Source organism: Triticum dicoccoides, chromosome 1A (genome assembly GCF_002162155.2).
Source record: "Triticum dicoccoides isolate Atlit2015 ecotype Zavitan chromosome 1A, WEW_v2.0, whole genome shotgun sequence".
NCBI lineage: Eukaryota > Viridiplantae > Streptophyta > Magnoliopsida > Poales > Poaceae > Triticum > Triticum dicoccoides.
This window is the reverse complement of record NC_041380.1, coordinates 319,263,309-319,271,460: the sequence shown is the minus strand read 5'-3', so window position 1 is coordinate 319,271,460 and position 8,152 is coordinate 319,263,309.

Sequence of the window (8,152 nt, the reverse complement as noted above, 5' to 3'; positions counted from 1 at the left end):
CATCAATACTACGCCGAACAGGTCTACGGGTTACACACCCTTCTTCATGGTTTATGGAGCAGAAGCAGTGTTGCCTAGTGACATCCGTCATGACTCGCCCCGTGTGGCGGCTTATGTCAAAACTAATAATGAAAAAGCCAGACAAGATGCACTTGACTTACTGGATGAAGAAAGGGACTTAACAGCGGCACGGTCAGCAATTTATCAACAGGACCTGCGTCGTTATCACAGCCGCCGGGTTAAGTCCAGGACTTTTCAGGAAGGCGACTTGGTGCTCCGGCTCATCCAGGATCTTTCAGATGCACACAAGTTATTCCCACCTTGGGAGGGACCCTTTGTGGTCACTAAAAATTTAAACAATGGGTCATACTACCTCATTGACGTTCGAGAGCATGCAGACTCACGTAAGTCGGAAGAGGAGACCCGCCGGCCATGGAACATTGCTCAACTTCGGCCATATTACACCTGAGCCACCGGCTCTCAACATGTACATACATTCACGTTGTATATACTATGATAAGCAATAAAGTAAGACCATCGGTCTCTTTTCTTTTCACAGACTATACATCTTTATTATTTTTTACTTATAAATGACTATTAAGGAGCTGATCATATCTGAATCAAGTTTAACCTTTTTGGTCCGGCTTATGATCGTATCCGAATCTAGCTGCAAATCTCAAGGTCATTTGGGGGCTTCCTGTTCAAACATAGGTCGTATTCGAACCAAAGAGAACATAGCTGTCGTAACCCTCTTGATCGGCTCAAGGCTAAACTCACTTGGGGGCTTCTTGATCGTATCCGAATCACAGCTTAACCCCTTTTGAGTCCGACTTGGATCGTATTCAAATCAGGGTCATTAAAAACCTCTCAAGGTCATTTGGGGGCTTCTTGTTCAAACATAGGTCGTATTCGAACCAAAGAGAACATAGCTGTCTGTACCCTCTTGATCGGCGCAACGCCAAAGCCACTGGGGGCTATATGGTCGTATTCGAACCTTAGCTTAACCCCTTTGGTCCGGTTTACTGATCGTATTCGAATCAGAAACCCCCAGCCTTTTGAATACAGAGTTAAAATTATGTTTATTATCTGTTGCTTGCCTTTTAGCTTTTGTTGTTTAAATATTACAAATAAGATAGTCTGGTTTTCTTCACCAGCTCAATTATTGAACAACACAGCCGCCCGGGTTATTCAAGCCGGTGGTTCAAGGATCCAAAGGTACGAGCTACTAAGATATGATGATCATTGAGTATTCAAGAAGTATTAATGTTTCATACATATTGAATTATCAAGTTTGCCACCCGGATTATTAAAACTGGCGATCTAAGGATCAACAAGGACAAGTCTTTTTCTTGTATTCAGAGGAACAGAGTTCAAATATCGCAGAGACAAACATTAAATGATGCATACATTAACATCTAGAAGCAGATTCACATAGACATATTTTATGCACGACGGCATAAGCAAACATGCGGTGTTTTAGAAACTGAAGTTATTACAAGGCTTTATAAGCCTATGAAGATGATCATCGTCCCTCCCTTGTCGGTTCACCACCTTCTGTTTGCTGGAAGTTGGATTTTGACCAGTCAAAGCCGTTCATGGCGACAAATTCGACTTCGTCGTCAATCAGGCCGACTGGGTCAATTTCCGGGGCAAAGGTATCTTCTCTCACAGGTGGGATCAGATCTGCTACTTCGTACGAAGGAGTGGCCATCTTCTTATTTTCACTATCAAAACCCGGTTGGTACTTGTCAACATTGGTGTCATCTCCAAGACTAGTCGCCTGAGGCCAGACTTCGCGCACACATGCTATGAAATCATCCTGATCAAACGGAGACCCGTCCTCCTTCACAGTAGGGTAACCTCTTGCTACGTCCATCGGGTCTAGGTCTGGCACCCAAGCCTTGGAGCGGCTTAGGGCAGTCAAAGCTCCGGCTTGCGCGCAGGAGCGTTTTACTTCTTGGAATCTAGCAGGAAGGATGGACAGCTTCTTCAGGACATCGCTAAGCCGGTTGGGTCCTTGATTTGCAGGAGAGATAGCGGCCAGAGCCCGTTGTGCACCAATATACAATTGTTCAACCAAGGTGTATACTGCCTTCAGTTTAATCAATGGGGCTTGGCTCAGATTTTTACTTCGTGGACCTGCATATATTTTTAATAGAGTAAGTTGGCGGATTATACTCCGTTTTGGCAAAAATTATGCGAAAGGTCAAATCAGGCAGCTTACCAAAGATAGCAGCGACCATCTGAGACACCCAACCCTTTAAACCGTTCAGCTCTGTTGAAATTTCTTTCAGAGCTTTTTCGGCCATCTCAGCTCGTCGGGTCAGAAGTGTTTTCTCATTTTCCCAAACCTTCTCCTTGGCAGCAAAGCTGGTCTTCAAATTTTCCGTTGCAGAAAGGCTCATTTGCAGTTTGGAAGTGGAATATTTGATTTTGGACTCCTGACTTGCTAGCCGGGTCTTTGCGTCCGATAATTGAGAATTCAATTCAGACAAGGCATTCTGTGAAACGTTCAGATAAGTCAAGACTTGGTTTCAAATTTAAGTATTCAAATTCAAGATTCAAGTCTCAAAGTACTTTACAAGTAAACCACTTGACACTTGGGGGCTAATGTATGCCAAATCAAATTTTTACGACTCTACAAACATATTTAAAGTCCCAAGTCCCTTACAAAGTAACAACACTTGGCACTTGGGGGCTAATGTACGCAGTTCAGCAAATTTATCAAGGTTAAACCGGAGGATTAAGTATTTTGAAGACGGCTTTAAATTCTAAAGTACCGATTCATTGATGGTCAAAATAAACCGGTCCTTGGGGACTATAGGTGAAGTTTTTGTTTCTATCAATACCAGGAAAAGATTCAGAGGTAAAAGTCTCGGACTGTACTTTAAGCCTACAGGTTATTCTGTTTCTCTCAGAGTCTGAAGACTTGAGGGCTGAAGGAATATTAGTAAACCAGAAACAACGTACCTCATACTTCAACTAAAGCGGCTTGACCATTTCGATCCCAGACTCACGAGTGGAGTGTACATGACTGAGATAGCCGGATAAGATATCACTGGCATTGAGACGGTCATAATTGGCAACATCAAAGTGAACCTTCTACCTTTCCAATGCTTCTTGCTTTGCTGTGCACCGAGCCAACACCGTTGGGTTCCCCGGCTCAACAAAGCGGCTCCCAGTAATTTGAACATCTTGAACACGTGGAGATGGCGGGTCGGTTGAGCTTGACGGTCCAGCTATAGAAGGATTCTTAGTGGCTTTGTCAAGGGACGGCTCCGGAGGATTTGCTTCATTGACAATAGGCGGGTCTTCTGGGGTGTCAGTTAATGGAGAAGGTGGCCTAGCCAGGTCAGATGCTAGTACTGGCAGGTCTTCCGCCGGTTTTGCTGCCTTCGCCTTCTTGGATTTAGCCTGGCCGCTAAGAAATACAATTGATCAACCCAGAAGAAAAGAGGATTTCTGATTACCCAGGAGCAATATTGAAAGCCGGAAATTGTGTTTGTGATGAGTCGCCTGAGGAACGAGACACCTCCTGAAAAGGTAAAAGAAAGGAACTAAAATAAATACAAGGAGAAGGATTCATTAAAAAAGTTAAGGACAGTAATAAGTAAACCTCGTTCGGGCGTTTCCGAGGGGTCTATTGAAGGACGACAGCCGGTTCATCTTCAATCTCAACTTCACGGCGGCTTTCATGTTGCTGCTTTTTCAAATGAAAGTTGGGATCCAAGTGAGCTAAGGGGTTAGAAAACCTTACTTTACGGATCACTCGTCGAACTTTGTGTCTTGGTAAGGGCTCCGAGTCGGAGGAAATGATAGTTACCTCTGCTTCCCTGGCCTGACTGGCCCCAGTGTCATCCTGGTAAGGATCAGTGTCAATAAGATTGTTAAAAAGCTGGCCAAGGGAATCAAGGGCTACCTCTGAGTCAGATGTCTCATCAAGTTTCATTAAATCTTCAACAGTGGCTTTGTTCTTCTTCTTTGTTCTCCGGGTCGATTTCTTGGCGTTCATGGCGGCAAGTTTCACCTTCTTGGCAGCTTCGTGATCATATTTGACTTTCCAAAAGTCAGAGTTGGCCTACAAAGGCAAGATGAAGGATCAGTGATAAACAATACGGCTGGACAAAATACAAAGGAAAAAAGATCAGAATGTCCTTACTTCTAGTACCGGGTTAAGCTTACAGAAAGGATTTAACCCAACAACACTGCAGTCTTCATACTTCGCATTCACCAGAAGGTTTGACATTGCGACAATGTCCTCCTCGGTTAGTTGAACCGAGGTATGACGGAGAGAGTCGTCCGGTTCTCCACCATATTCATACATCAATTTTGAACGATGGCTTAATGGAATAATCCGCCATGAGATCCAGCAGCGGGTTAGATCGACTCCGGTTAAACCATTCCCCAGCAAACCGTTGATTCTTCTGATAGTTGGAAGCAGCTTCTTGCGTTCAGCAATGGTAAGTTTATCTGGCAGGGCGAACTTGGGGTCAAGACGATCGGGGCGGTAACCCGGCAGTGGCTTCTCGTTGGCGGGTGAGATGTCCTGACAGTAAAACCAAGTTTGGTTCCAGTCCTTTGGGTGACTTGGTAAAACTATGAGAGGGAAGACAGCACCCTGCCGGCGCTGAATTGAGATGCCTCCAAGTTCTAAGCTAAGGCCATTGGTGCACTCGTTCTGCCGGTTCAGATAGAAGTACTCTCTAAATAGTTCCACAATCGGCTCTTGCTGAAGATATACCTCACAGAGCACTTGGAAGTTACAGATATTGGATATGGAATTGGGCCCAATATCCTGAGGATGGAGTTTGAAAAAGTGAAGAACTTCTCTGGAAAACTTTGAACCGGGCGGTGAGAAGCCCCGGTTCATGTGATCAGTAAAGACGATCACTTCGCCGTCTTTTGGATTGGGTCGTTCTTCTTCCGGGTCAGGAGCACAATAAGACATGATGTTTCTTGAAGGCAGAAACCCAATGAGGAAGAACTCTTTCAGAAGCTCCTCAGTTATGGTTGAGGGGACCCAATTGAAGATGGTGGGTGTCTTTGACGGCATGATGTGCCAGGGACTGGAAAAGGAAAAACAACATGCCGGTTCAATTTACGGCAAAAGGTTGAAGTTATAAAACAAGTAACGGCGGCTTAAACTAAGGGCTAATGACATATAAGGAAAAGAAAGCCGGAGTGGTAAGCCGCCATGACTACAGACTTTCTCAGAAAGCAGATTTAGCTAAGTGTTGGCATAAGCAAGTTTCACCAAGCTATCATCATTATTTTTGATCAAATGGCTGTCCCAAAAAGAAAATATTCTAGACCTAAAACTCTAGTACAGATGAGTTTATTAGCTAACAAAGCATCTATACAGGAGAAAGAGATCTACCGCTATCAAAAATGAATGCCAAACAGCTACCGCGACAGTTCTACACTATCGAACGATCAGGAAAAAGCATCAGAGGTGAAGTCTACCAAGAGTCTGTGACGAACACCGACGAACACTGACGAACTCGAGAAGCCATAATGCAGATCTAAGGCAGAAAAGGAAAGGGACTTACAGATGCAGGGCTACTGCGGAGGTTCATCGCGTTTCTCTGGTCAAATCAGGTCGATGCAGTGGCCTGACGTGAAGAAGACAAGGAGATCTACGGTGGCGGCGGCAAAGCTCGGGCGGTAGCGAAACAGCGAGAGGAGGAAGACGACCGAAGGAGGAGAATGAAAAAGACCTAAGTTGTACCTATTTATAAGGGAGTGCGCGAATAGGCGGGCGCGAAAATCAAGGAGACCTGAATAATGATTATCCAACTAAAAGGATGCCTCGATTCTCGGAAGGCATTAAAAAAATAAAAGATCCATTGGAAGATGACGTCATGAAAGTTTTTTTTGTGTTTTCAGAAGATGACGTCACGGCGGGTTACAGAAGTTTTTTAGACAGAGGATGAATTCCGTCTAAGTATTGAAGATTGAGAAAGAACAAAGTTCAAAGTCAACCTAGGGCCTAATGTTGGGGATATTACTACCAGTATGACCCGCCCAGGAGGGGCCGGGTCAGCCCTAATGGCGGGTTACATAAGAAGCCCGATAAACATTCAAGATGATAGTTTACTAAAAGGCCCAAAGGCCTGGGGCTGGCTTAAGTCCTGATACTATAAACCGCCGTATGTAAGGAAAGACTTGTAAAGAAAGGCATGTAAAGGAAGTCACCGAGCCGGACACGATTATGAGCCGGCCGGGACTCTGTAGGCCACCAGGCGTCAACCCGTGTATATAAGGGGACGACCCGGTGGCGGTTTAGGAAAAGAGACAACCAAGTCGATAACCAAGCCGGCAAGTTAAGCCTCTTGGAGATCGAAACTTCAGCAATACCAATCCCAACTAGACGTAGGCTTTTACCTTCATCGTAAGGGTCCGAACTAGTATAAAACTCTCTCGTGTGTTCTTTGTACCGATTAACCCCTTTAAGCTTCCTAGTGCGATGGCCCTACGACTAAGTCCTTGCTCTAGGACATCTGCCGTGTCAACTCCACGACAATTATTCTCTGACTTAAATGAATAACCGCATTGCAATAAACATGATCTAATCATGTTCATGCTCAACACAGACACCAATGAAAACAACATTTATCTGGGTTCAACACTAATCCCGAAGGTAGAGGGAGCGTGTGATGGTGATATATCATCCTTGGAAACACTTCCAACACACATCATCACCTCGCCCTTAGCTAGTCTTCGTTTATTCTGTAGCTTTTGTTTCGAGTTACCAATATTAGCAACTGAACCAGCATCTAATACCCATGTGCTACTAGGAGTACTAGTAAGGTACACATCAAACACATATATCAAATATACTTTTGTTGAAGTTGCCAACCTTCTTATCTACCAAGTATTTGAGGCAGTTCCGCTACCAATGACCATTCCCCTAATAGAATAACTTCGTCTCGGGTTTGGGTTCTTTGGTTTCTTCACTAGAGCGGCAACTGGCTTGCCATTCATGAAGTTTCCCTTCTTGCCCTTGCCCTTCTTTGAAACCAGTGGTCTTGTTAACCATGAACACTTGATGCTCCTTCTTGATTTCTACCTTTATGGCCTTAAGCACGATGAACAGCTCTAGGATCATCTTCCCTTGCATGTTATAGTTCATCATGAAACTCTAGCATCTTGGTGATAGTGACCGGAGAACTTTTGCCAATCACTCTCTTATCTAGAAGATTAACTCCCACTTGATTCAAGTGATTGAAGTACCCAGACATTCTGAGCACATGCTCACTGGCTGAGCTATTCTCCCCATCTTGTAGGCAAAGATCTTGTCAGAGGTCTCAAACCTCTCAACACGGGCATGAGCCTGAAATACCAATTTCAGCTCTTGGAACATCTCATATGTTCCATGGCGTTCAAAATGCTTTTGGAGCCCTGACTCTAAGCCGTAAAGCATGGCACACTAAACTATCAGGTAGTCATCAGAACGTGTCTGCCAGATGTTCACAACATCCACAGACGATGCCAGAGGGGTTGGCACACTGAGCGGTGCATCAAGGACAGAAGCCTTCTGTGTAGTAGTGAGGACAATCCTCAGACTACGACCCTAGTCCGCACAATTGCTTACAATATCTTTCAACTTAGTCTTTCTCTAGGAGCGTATTAAAACAAGGAGCTAAAGCGCGAGCTATTAATCCACAACACAATTTGCAAAGACAATTTAGACTATGTTCATGATAATGAGTTCAATTAATCAAATTATTTAATGAACTCCCACTCAGGTAGACATCCCTCTAGTCATCTAAGTGATACATGATCCGAATCGACTAGGCCGTGTGATCATCACGTGAGACGGACTAGTCATCAACGGTGAACATCTTCATGTTGATCGCATCTACTATACGGCTCATGTTCGACCTTTCGGTCTCTCGTGTTCCGAGGCCATGTTTGTACATGCTAGGCTCGTCAAGTCAATCTAAGTGTCTTGCATGTGTAAATCTAGCTTACACCCATTGTATGCGAACGTTAGAATCTATCACACCCGATCATCACGTGGTGCTTCGAAACAACGAACCTTCACAACGGTGCACAGTTAGGGGGAACACATTTCTTGAAATTTTAGTGAGGGATCATCTTATTTATGGTACCGTCGTTCTAAGAAAATAAGATGTAAACATGACAAACA